Source organism: Melospiza melodia, chromosome 4, assembly GCF_035770615.1.
Source record: "Melospiza melodia melodia isolate bMelMel2 chromosome 4, bMelMel2.pri, whole genome shotgun sequence".
NCBI classification, from domain to species: domain Eukaryota; kingdom Metazoa; phylum Chordata; class Aves; order Passeriformes; family Passerellidae; genus Melospiza; species Melospiza melodia.
In genome coordinates this window covers 67,162,752-67,172,967 of record NC_086197.1, presented here as the reverse complement: position 1 = coordinate 67,172,967, position 10,216 = coordinate 67,162,752, and the positions used below count along the sequence as shown (strand labels likewise).

The 10,216-nt window shown below is 43.1% G+C and overlaps 1 long non-coding RNA gene across 1 annotated transcript; it reads left to right on the top strand.

The window, feature by feature from the left end:
- Positions 1–3,404: 3,404 nt before the first annotated feature.
- Positions 3,405–7,739, top strand: LOC134418077 (uncharacterized). Its single transcript, XR_010027681.1, has 2 exons — positions 3,405–3,534; positions 7,500–7,739. It is a non-coding gene; the product is annotated as an uncharacterized LOC134418077 (long non-coding RNA).
- The last annotated feature ends 2,477 nt before the right edge of the window (positions 7,740–10,216 follow it).

Genomic DNA, 10,216 nt, shown 5'->3' with positions numbered 1-10,216 from the left:
AAGCCATTTCCTTTGTTTTTATTTTTAAAATTTGTTGAGTTAAAGTTTGAAGATACTTTATTTTGACGGGGTTGATGTTTATCCAAGCACAGGTCAGATTCAGATTTCCCTTATTACCTGGGCTCTACTGAGCTAATATTTTTTCTTCGTCAGAGAACTGCTACCAACATAAACATTCCTCACACTGTAACATTATAAACTCATGTCTTCTGCAGAAGAAGCTAAAAATAGAAAAAAAAGGATTGTGGAATTAACTTGCTGGTTAATGTAGTTACAGGAATTAATGCTGGAGTATCTTTTTTTTTTTTTTTTTTTTTTATTATTCCTTTGATGCATGGGGAGAAAGGAAAAATCATCAGCAAAGTCAAGCCTTCATTTCCAGCATTTACTACTAACTAGGAACCTCCAAGCTTTCTCCCAAGGATAATAAAGCAGCTGTTTTCCATGGGGTCTTCCATGCTTTCCAAGGCTTCAGCAGAGAGAAGAAATAATTTTCTCTGCCAGCCTTATGCTGGGGACATCTCTTCCATCCATGTAGCTGGGTGGTTTCTTCCTTTTGGGGTGTAGGGAATGAATCACACACACTTTCCTCAATCCCATTCAAAGTGATTTAAATATCTCATTAAGGTCTGAACTGGTCCTACTCTCCTTTCAGCAGAGAGAATGATAGCACAAGTATCTTAACCATGGGCTTAGCAAAGCATCAGACAAGAGGCAGTGGAGCAGGCCCATACTTTTCTTTGTGATTCAAAAGACCTAAACATCAAATAAAATGTTAACACTCCTCTGGTGGTGAGCCTGTAGTCAGGCTCAGGAAAATTGAAGATAGATGACTTAGAATTACTAGCAGAGGAAAAAAAAAAGTTGAAAAAAATAGGTTTTGTTTTGTATTTGTACTCTGGTCATCAGGCCTGTTGTTGAAGAAGCGGTTATTAGTTACACACAGTCACCTCTCAAAAAAGAAAAAATCCTTCAAACGTGGCTGCTCTGCAGGCACAGTGAAATGCTGTGTGCCCATATTGAAGGGTAACTTCTCTGGGCAGAAGCTTGCCCTGGGCAGAGAAACCACACATTTTGCTGTAAACAGGCATCCACAGCAAGTGTCTGTGTCTGGAGCAGCAATTACCCGCTCTGCCCTTTTCATCCCCAAAAGAAATTAAAGTGCTCACTGCTAATAATCATGTAGGAATTGTCCAAAAGAGCTTTGTGTTGGTTTGTAATTTTCCAGACATGAAACACTTCCCTCAGCCGGAAACAGAAAGTAAAAGAGAATCTGGCCTGATATGTCTGTAAGGAAACCCAGGGATACTTTGGATGAAGCCACAATTGGCTAAGAATCATGAGAATGAACTCTATGACAAGTAACTGTGGGTTTCTGTCCTAGAAAAAGCAGTCACAGGCAAGTCAGTAAAAGAAATTGGTTGAGAGAAAGGAAGGACAATGACAATGATTTCAACTAACACCAGTCAGCAGTGGAGTTTGCTTGAGAAATGCCTCAAAGAATGCAGTGTGTCCCCTTCTATAGCTCTCTCTCCCACTGATGGGCTTGTGTAAGGTTTTCTTGATTTTATGCCTGCTTCTAAATCTTGCAGCACAAGGAGCACCATTGGGATGTTAGCATTTGAGCATGAACAGAATGAGATGTTAGTCTTTTTTTTAAAGGACTTCCCTTAGAGAACTTGTTGATATCTCCTTGCTGCCATGGTTCAGCACTGAAGTACTGGCATTGCAGAGAACATCTTTGAAGTTATCCTTTCAAAGGGAGCTAACTGGGAAGACTACATGAAATCTGTTCTGCAGAGAAATCTATACAATTGTTGCAGCTTTTGTTTTTATAGATCAATTTTTTTTTCCCTTCTGAGCCTAGCCCTTTTGAACTTTACTTCAGTAACAGACCTTCTTGAATACAGTCTGAAGCAACCACAAAAACAATCTTTAGAAACCACTTCTATGCAGCTGAGAAACACTAAATTCCCTTCCACTGACTTAAATAACTTTATTCTAAATTCCCTGAAATAAGAGCTGATCCAGTGTCTCAACAGTGGTATTTTACAATCAGCATGTTCTTTTCTCAGTCTCCCAAGAGTAACAAAAACCCCCCATGTTTATAACCTTTGTTGGGAAGACAGTTTGTTACACTACGTGCAATGCCAAGACTGAGGGATGTTCCAGGACTGGGAACCCAGAGACTCTAAGCTAATATAAACAAGAAATTACCATTGCAAAAACTAACTTGTCATTAATTCAGCTGGCAGGTTACTCAGGCTGGTGTACAGCAGCTATTCTGTTCACTGGACTGAAGTATTATGGGGTTTTTAGCTGTTAATGGTAACAATTGTCCTGGTTTACAGTATGCTTGAGTGACACAAGTGTTGGTTCAATCCTTATAAGCACTCAAAAGTCAGTTGAGTAAACCTTTTCATTTTCTCACTTCCTTTTGGGAGATACTTGCCTGAAGACAACCCCAAACCAAGCCAGCTAGGGGGTTGCAAGTGAAAAGATGCCACTAAGTTTTGATCCTTCTAATACACAATGTCTTCCAGAAATAGTTTGGAGCTTCATTTTCACCTCAGATGAAGCTAAACAGGCCAGCTGGCATTTTGGGCAAAACCAGGGTGGGTCAGAGACAGATGGAAAATTAAAGATAACTTGATAGGAAACAAAGGCAACACACATGATTTTGAGATGCTTTAGAAACATAAATGTTCACACAACCACTGCAGAGCTAGCAATGAAATCCTGTTTCCTTGAGCAACAAAAACATTTACTCCTTTGAAGAAGTATAATAAAACATTTTCCTCACTTTTGCAAGACTCATAAGGTTTTGAATTGCAGCAATGTATAAAGTAAAAAAAGAGAAAATAATATGGGCTTTTTTCAGCATTGAAACAAAAACTTCCAGAGCTCATTGATGAGGGATAACTTCCTTGTGGTTTCAATCAGCTAGAGTGAAATGAGGAATTTTCTGCACCCTTTCTTTTTTTCTGCAGCGTGAAGCAGGACAGGCAGATGATACACTCAAGAGATGTGTACAGTTAGAATTTTGGAGCCATTTGTCACCTTTCTGCTCTGCAATTTACTCTGTGCCTGCTCCCTTGTCAGTAAATGGAGGTGTGTGTAATGCCTGAATGGGGATCTGGGACTTTGAGGGACATTCCTGGTGGGTGACTTCAAAGAGGATTCCCTTCACTTTTTTCCCTCTAATGGAAATGGATTCATGGTATGGGTTTGAATGCCAGCATAAGCCAACCTGTGCTCTCTAAGGGAAAATTAAAATAATGTCTCTTCAGCTGGCTTTTGTAAATACTCTGCTGCTATTACATTTGCTGCCAGGGTAATTTTTATGAAGAAGTTGGGACAGAGGAACTGTAGCTCAGGCACTGCCTGCACACTCTTGGCAGTGGGTGAACATGACACAAACGTTTCTCTGTGTGCTCAGTGAGGGAAAAATCCTCACATGCCTGGAAGGCTGTGGAGCTGAGACCCAGCCTGCCCTGCTCCCAGCGTGGCCGACCACAGTGCCCAGCATCAGAGGTAAAAGCCTGTGTTTCTACAGAAATTCTGTTTCCTGGGTGATATTTTTCTTTGCAGAAATTGATATGCTCTGATCTAAAAAAAAAAAAAAAGGATTTTCCTGAACATTTTGTGGAGTTTTAAAATCTCTCAATTGCATCTGAAAAATGCAGGGTTTTAGTTCTGGTAAGCAGATACTGTTTTGGCTAGCTCAGGAGACTGTTCTGTAACTTCATCTTCGCTACTGAACTAGATGTTCCCTGAGTGGGAGGAACTGATATCTGAATTTCAAAGCAGTTAATAGTCTTACTTGCACTTCTGCAGTATTTGGAAAATTGTAATTAACCAGCTTCGCTAATTTACGTTTTTAATATTTAAATGTTGCTTGTTACACAGAAGCTGATTGCTGTAGTAGCTTCATTCTGAAAGCTCATTAGAACTGCTAAAATGTTTAAATACACACAGCTGAAGAAATACATGCATTTTTATAAGGCAGGTATTATGGCAATACTTTGAATTTCATTGGCCTGAGCAAATGTGCCAGACTTCTGCAGGATTTTTTAATCAAGCTTATTTGCATTTGCTTGAAAAGGTACATTGCTGTTTTTCTGAGCTAAATACTTAAATGCACCAGCTAGCAGGAGTTCTAAGTTTGTGTTTTGCACTATCATTAACCTTCCATTATGACACAGCCAAGGAAAATCAGACAGGGAGTCTTTTGTGCTCTGTGTGATTCATGCAGGATGTAGATAAGACATGGACAGGAGGAGCAAGACTGGCATCTGGAATTTTCTTTTAAAGCATACCAATATTATTTAACCACAATATCTCTTTACTTAAGAACGTATGCTCCTTTTCCTGAGCTGGGATGAAATTAATTCCTGTGGGATATGAAGACCTGCTTATTGAAAAGGGAAATGCAGATGAAAGTGTAAGAAGAGGAAACCAGAGAGGAAGGATGTGGCAGGAACGTGTTTCTGCTGGGTGCTGTGGTGTGACCTGACATGAGAATAAGACATAGACCCGAGACAAAAAAGCCTCTTCCTATTTTCAGGCTTGTCTTCCAGTCCTGCCCCAGCCAAACCAGGGATGCAGATCACCCTGCACTAGGGCTGCATTGCGTTGCAAACTCTTGTTACCATCATGTGTGATAAAGCTCTTAGCTCCTGTGGCAATACAGGGAGAATTTTCCTACTATTTCCTCTGTCATGTTTTCCCTTTTGTGGTTATTTTTCCTGCTCTAGTAGCTTTCTTTTCCCAAAATATAACTGATCCCTGTCCATAATTATCCCACAAATGTGCCAGTTTATGATGAGGAAACCATCAGTGGGCACACCTGAATGTGTAAATACCCCGCTGCTGCTTTTCTGTCTGTTCAGCTAGTTGTGAAAAACACCTCAGAAGCCAAAGGCTATATATACATATATCAATATAGACAGATAGATACACAACAGAATCCTCCAGTCAGCAGATCTTGTAAAGGAGCTGGCATTACCCCATCAGCATGAGCTGTGGCATGCTTAGTGCAGCAAGCTGAAGCACAGGGAAAGCCTTGTTCTGGGCTTCTTAATCCTCTTCGCCTTTTCCTGGCACTGCCAAACTCCTGCTGCTGTCCCCTCATCCTTTTTGCACCCCTTTCCAAGCCTGACTTTACCTTCTGCCTCTTCCTCTCACACCTGGAATTTCTCTGGAGTGTCTGGTACAATGGGGTCCTTGTGTGAGTGCACTCTGCTGATAACTGCACACCTCAGGACTTGCAGATGCTGTCTTATGGTCCTTCAAGTGATGCAAGAGAGGAGTAAAAGACAGAGCTACACTATTTACTGCATTCCTCAGCAAAATGTGGGAGGAAGCATTGAGTGCAGAAGCTGTGGTTGAAAGAACAGAGATGCTGCATGAGGCGGTGCCACAGACCCCACAAACCAGAGGTGGGCATGTTGTCCATCTCAGGAAAGCTGTACTAAAAAAAATTGGTTGGCAGATTCCTTCAAGTGCTGATGTGCTGTCCTCACTTCGGAAGGGATCCTGGCACACCCACCACAGGGCTGAGCTGTGTCTACCCTAGGTGTGCCCATGCTAGTGAGCCCTACTGAAAGGGAACCTGAAAATGTGGTGCTGCAAGGCAGGCAGAAGGAATCTGAGGTTCACCTTTTCGCGGGCAGGTGCTCTCTTCTGTCTTTTTAACTTTCCTCACCTGCAATCAGAACAACATACAACCTCTCTTCCCTTGCAATGGGACTCCTCAGGAGTCAAGCAGCTGTACAATGCCACTGCTGCTTGGCTTCCACACCTGAGAGTCTCCAGTTTCACTGCTCCTTTGGGTAAGGAGGATACAAAAGCTCTCAGTCCCTACAGTGCAGCTGAAGGGCTTGTTTCTCAGGCTACTCATGCCTCTTGATTTCCTCTCCATGGCTGAGAGGAGAAGAGACAACTCCTGCAAAACACAGGGTACTGTAGAGAACCCTATGGTTGTATCCTGGCCAGCTGCATCCTGGCACAAATGCTGCATCCTGGCTCTTGATGGCAGCCACACTTTTGGCAGATGGGTAGACTGTGACCCCCAAGGCACCCCCAAATCAGCAGTGCTCTGAGACCATGGCCAAGGGACTGCTTCACACCAGGACTGGTCTGACAAAGCCTCTGAAGAGAAAAGGGGTTAATGTTTATTTGTCTGAATTGCTTGCCACAGCTGCTGCAGCACTGCAGCCAGGCTCCAGAAAGCTGTCAGTCACACACATGGATCATAATGCTGGTAGTAGCCTGGATGAGTTTTCTCTTTCCCAGCTGCTCCCAAGGGTGCTGCTCATCCCAGGAATGGGATGCCTTGTTCCTGCTCCCTGACTGTGGCACTGCACAAGCAAAGTCACAGCTGTGTGCTGACCCTCACAAGCCACTCTGTATGTATGCATGGAAAGCAGACACACTTTCCTTCTCACAGGGCTCAAGTAGCATGTAATAGCTGCTTAAACCAGAGGCACTTACTCACAGTCCTCATGATTCCCTTCCTCCTCTCCTGCTCTGGTGTGAAGAAGATCAAGTTGCTTATCAGGGGCTCTCACTACTTTCCACTTTTTTCCCACCAAATGGCTCTCCCACCTAGCCAGAAACATGCTGATACCTTCCTCCCTTAAATTTGGATGGAACCAGGCAGGGAGTGAAGCCTCTGGAAGGGCTGCTTGGGTGAGAGCCATTCTACTGCAATGGAAATGGGTGCCACAGGATCAGAGTGGCACCAACTGTCATAGAATAATATATACAAATAAATATTGAAAAACACAGAGCTGCTGACAGCCAGCCTCATGGTTTTCAATAGCTAGAAGGATCTAAGGACAAAAATTTGGCCCTACTGAAAGAGGGGGTTTCCACTGATCTCAAAAGTGCCAAGTTTTCAATAAAAGTTCATATTTTTGGGGCTCACTTATCTATATTCAGTTTCTATGTATTCTGGAGGCATTTACAGAAGTACAAGTCAAACAGGAGGAAATCGATCTCTGTCCCCAGTTTGTGACAGTGCATTACAGGAAAGAGACCCTTATAATAAGTAATGGAAAATTGTTAATAAAAAGGGAGATTCTCACCAAAATCCGCAGAGTAGCATAACTACAGCCTAAAGTATGTGAAAACCCCAGAATGCAGTATTCAGGTCTGAGGGGAAGTCTCCTTCAGAGTCTCAGTCTCAATAACTGAATAAAGAAAATTTAAAAACAGTATTCACTGCATCTGTTCTCTGTCACAGGCCCTTCACAAACAGCCTTTTACTAAATTACAGGCATAGTTAATCTATTAAGTGCAGCAAGAAAGAAACCATATAGCATCATATTTTCCCTTCTAGCATACTAATTGCTTGCCATTTTTTTTCTCAATACAAAGATCATTTCATGGTTTGTCTTGGTGCTATTGGGAGGGGCAGGAGGGTAATCCTGAGCCAGAGGCAAGCAACATGCTCTGGTCTGAGTATTGCAGAGACATGATGACATCTTTTACAGGAGGAAGAGTGTGTGTGTGTGTCTGGAGAACGCCACTGCTCACATGCAGTCTGGTGCCGCTTGGCAAGCTGCAAGCACCGTGCCCACGTCTCATCGGCTTCATCTGTGCAAATGGTGTTAATTCCTGTGGACATCCCTCTCAATTAGAAGTGTGGCAGCTGATAAACAGCAACGTTTATGCAAGATAAGTCCCAGTAATGCTTTCAAAATAAACGCTAGAAACCTGGACCAGCATCAAAAGCAGAGTGATCCTGTGCTCTAAGGTGGAAAGGAAAAGGTCTGACCCTCCACAAGTAACAATTCACATGGCTGTTGTGCCACAACACTCACTGATTTCATGGCCTGTGTATTTCATTTCACAAGCAGCCTATGGGTAATACATCTGAAAATAGAGTCCTGCCAGATGAAGCAGGGAAAAGAGTAGAAGCAGCTCAACTCCTCCTACTGAGCTTCTATCCTCCTCAATAGAGGAATATGGCTCAACCACCCGCCAACTGTTTTGGCAGGGGAGTGGTATATTTTTCTGCTACTTTAACTTTTATCATCACCACTGATAAGTTAAGTTTGGTAAAGGGAGTGATATGGCAGGTAAAAAAAGGGAGAGGGTGAGAGTCAGGAGAGATGAGTGTAGGGAAGGGTGCGTTGGAGTGATGCTGAGGTGAGAGGAGGGGAAGGAGAGGCTGGCAGCCAAAAGCCACGTAACCTTGAGGATGCTTCCCACCTCCACAATGAAAGCAGTGCCAGCTTGATTGTGAGGATGTCACTGAGAGGAGGGGTTTGGCAACATAATTTATGAGTCCTGCTGCTAGAGATTCCTCCTTGTAATTTTCTCCTGAGTGCGCTGTGCATACCAAACGCTTCCCCCACAAAGGCGGATAAAGCACTTGAATGCTGCAGAGACTGAGATACAGCACCTCCTGCTTCACCTCTGCTGCTTCCAAAGCTTACCTGGAAAACTATTATGTAGCATTTTAATTTGTCATCTATATATTTTAAAATACTGTCGAAAAAAATCAGCTTTCATGAAGTATGAGTGTTTAAAAAACAGAGGGTTCAAAAAAAGTGTACGAATGCTTATTCTTGATGTACCGTATAAAATTACAGTTTCATCAGCTGTAACTGCACAAGTCTAAGATACAATTTCACATCTCTAAACAATTTTTCATGTAACATGATAGTTATGTCAATTAATAAGTTATTCAATAAATATTTTAATTGATGTTTAATTAACCCGCTGTGGAATGCAAGTATATTTATAGCTTCTGGTAAAGACACATTTCTAAACAGTAAAATAATGCCATTTTACAGAAATTGGGTACATAATAACAGAGCAATTATACTCCTAGCTGCAATGTGCATAATTTGTGATCTTTTAGGTTAATTCTGCCGGGCTGCACTCCAGTACTCAGCAGTAGCAGGCTAAGAGCAGCAGTATCTCCCTGAGGCAGTGGCTCCCTCTTTCCCCTGTGCACACTCCTTCAGCCAAGGACACACACAACAAAGCACAAGTACACCTAAAAGGACAATCTCAAGTTGCCTGGAGGGTATAACTGTGTGAAAACAACCAAAACCCCCAGTCATGGCACTCAGCTGAGGGCTGAAAGGGAGTGTCAAGCACAGAAGTCCAAAAATGTGATGCCAGACTGCAGCTGCTGCCTAGTTCTGGCAGTGCCAGCATCTCTGAACATTTGGCTTTTTTTCCTTAAAAAGGAAGGCTGCTGTTGAACTATCAGGGTTGGATGGTGCAGGGCAGTCACCTCCATCCTGGAGTGTGAGCATTGAGTTCCCTCCTCTCCTTTGGGGGCACTAAAACCTCCTTGTGCTTCCCACCTGACTGCCTGAACCACCCCACTGCCCTGAGAGGAGACAAAGGGCACTTTTGTCCTCTTGAGGTCAGCTCTCAAGGAAGGAGTGATCTGGGGCTGGGGACACGGTGGGGGCTGAGCGCAGCCTGTGCTGGGAGATCAGCAATGGGCAGGCTGGAAGCACAGGGCTCCTCCTCAGCCAAACAGAGAAGAGAAGGAACATAAAACCACAGTGCTGTGGGGAAGTGGATGAATGCTGCTCCTTCTTTGATGTACTGGCACACTGAGTATTTGCAGTTCTGGCAGCTTCTACACTCAGCATTGGGGGTCAATGATAGCAAACACAGGTGAAAGTGTGCAAGGGTAAGAGGGAGGGGAGGGGAAGCTGCTCCCCCTGAGGAGGCAGAGGTTTAGAGTGGAGCCTGTTCCACCAAAAAAAGTCAGTCATCAGACAGAAGGGAAGCTCATGGACAGCCTGGTGATCATTCTCCAGCATCATTATGAAAAACCATGCCTTGCCCTATCTTGTGTTGTCTGGAGATGGCCAATTAAATACTGCAATAAAGACAGCTCCCATTTGTTCTATATAATGAGACTGTCCATCTGTGTTGTGAACTCAGTAATAACCTCACCAAAGCTGCATGCCTGAGCAGTGAAGATCATTTGGTATTGCTTGGCTTGGGGAAAATCATATAGGACTGATTTTCAAAGGCAAGATTTTTCAAATATTTCACCACACTTCAGGTAAACATAAACTGGGAAATGCAAGAGACACACAACTGTATGCATAATTTCATTGTTTAATTTTTCCCCTGTATTCTCTCTGGAGCTATTCATATTTTCTGTTGGTCTTTAAAGCTGTGTTGCTACCTTGTTAAAATAATTCTGTCGCAGTAGCAGTTTGCAATGTAG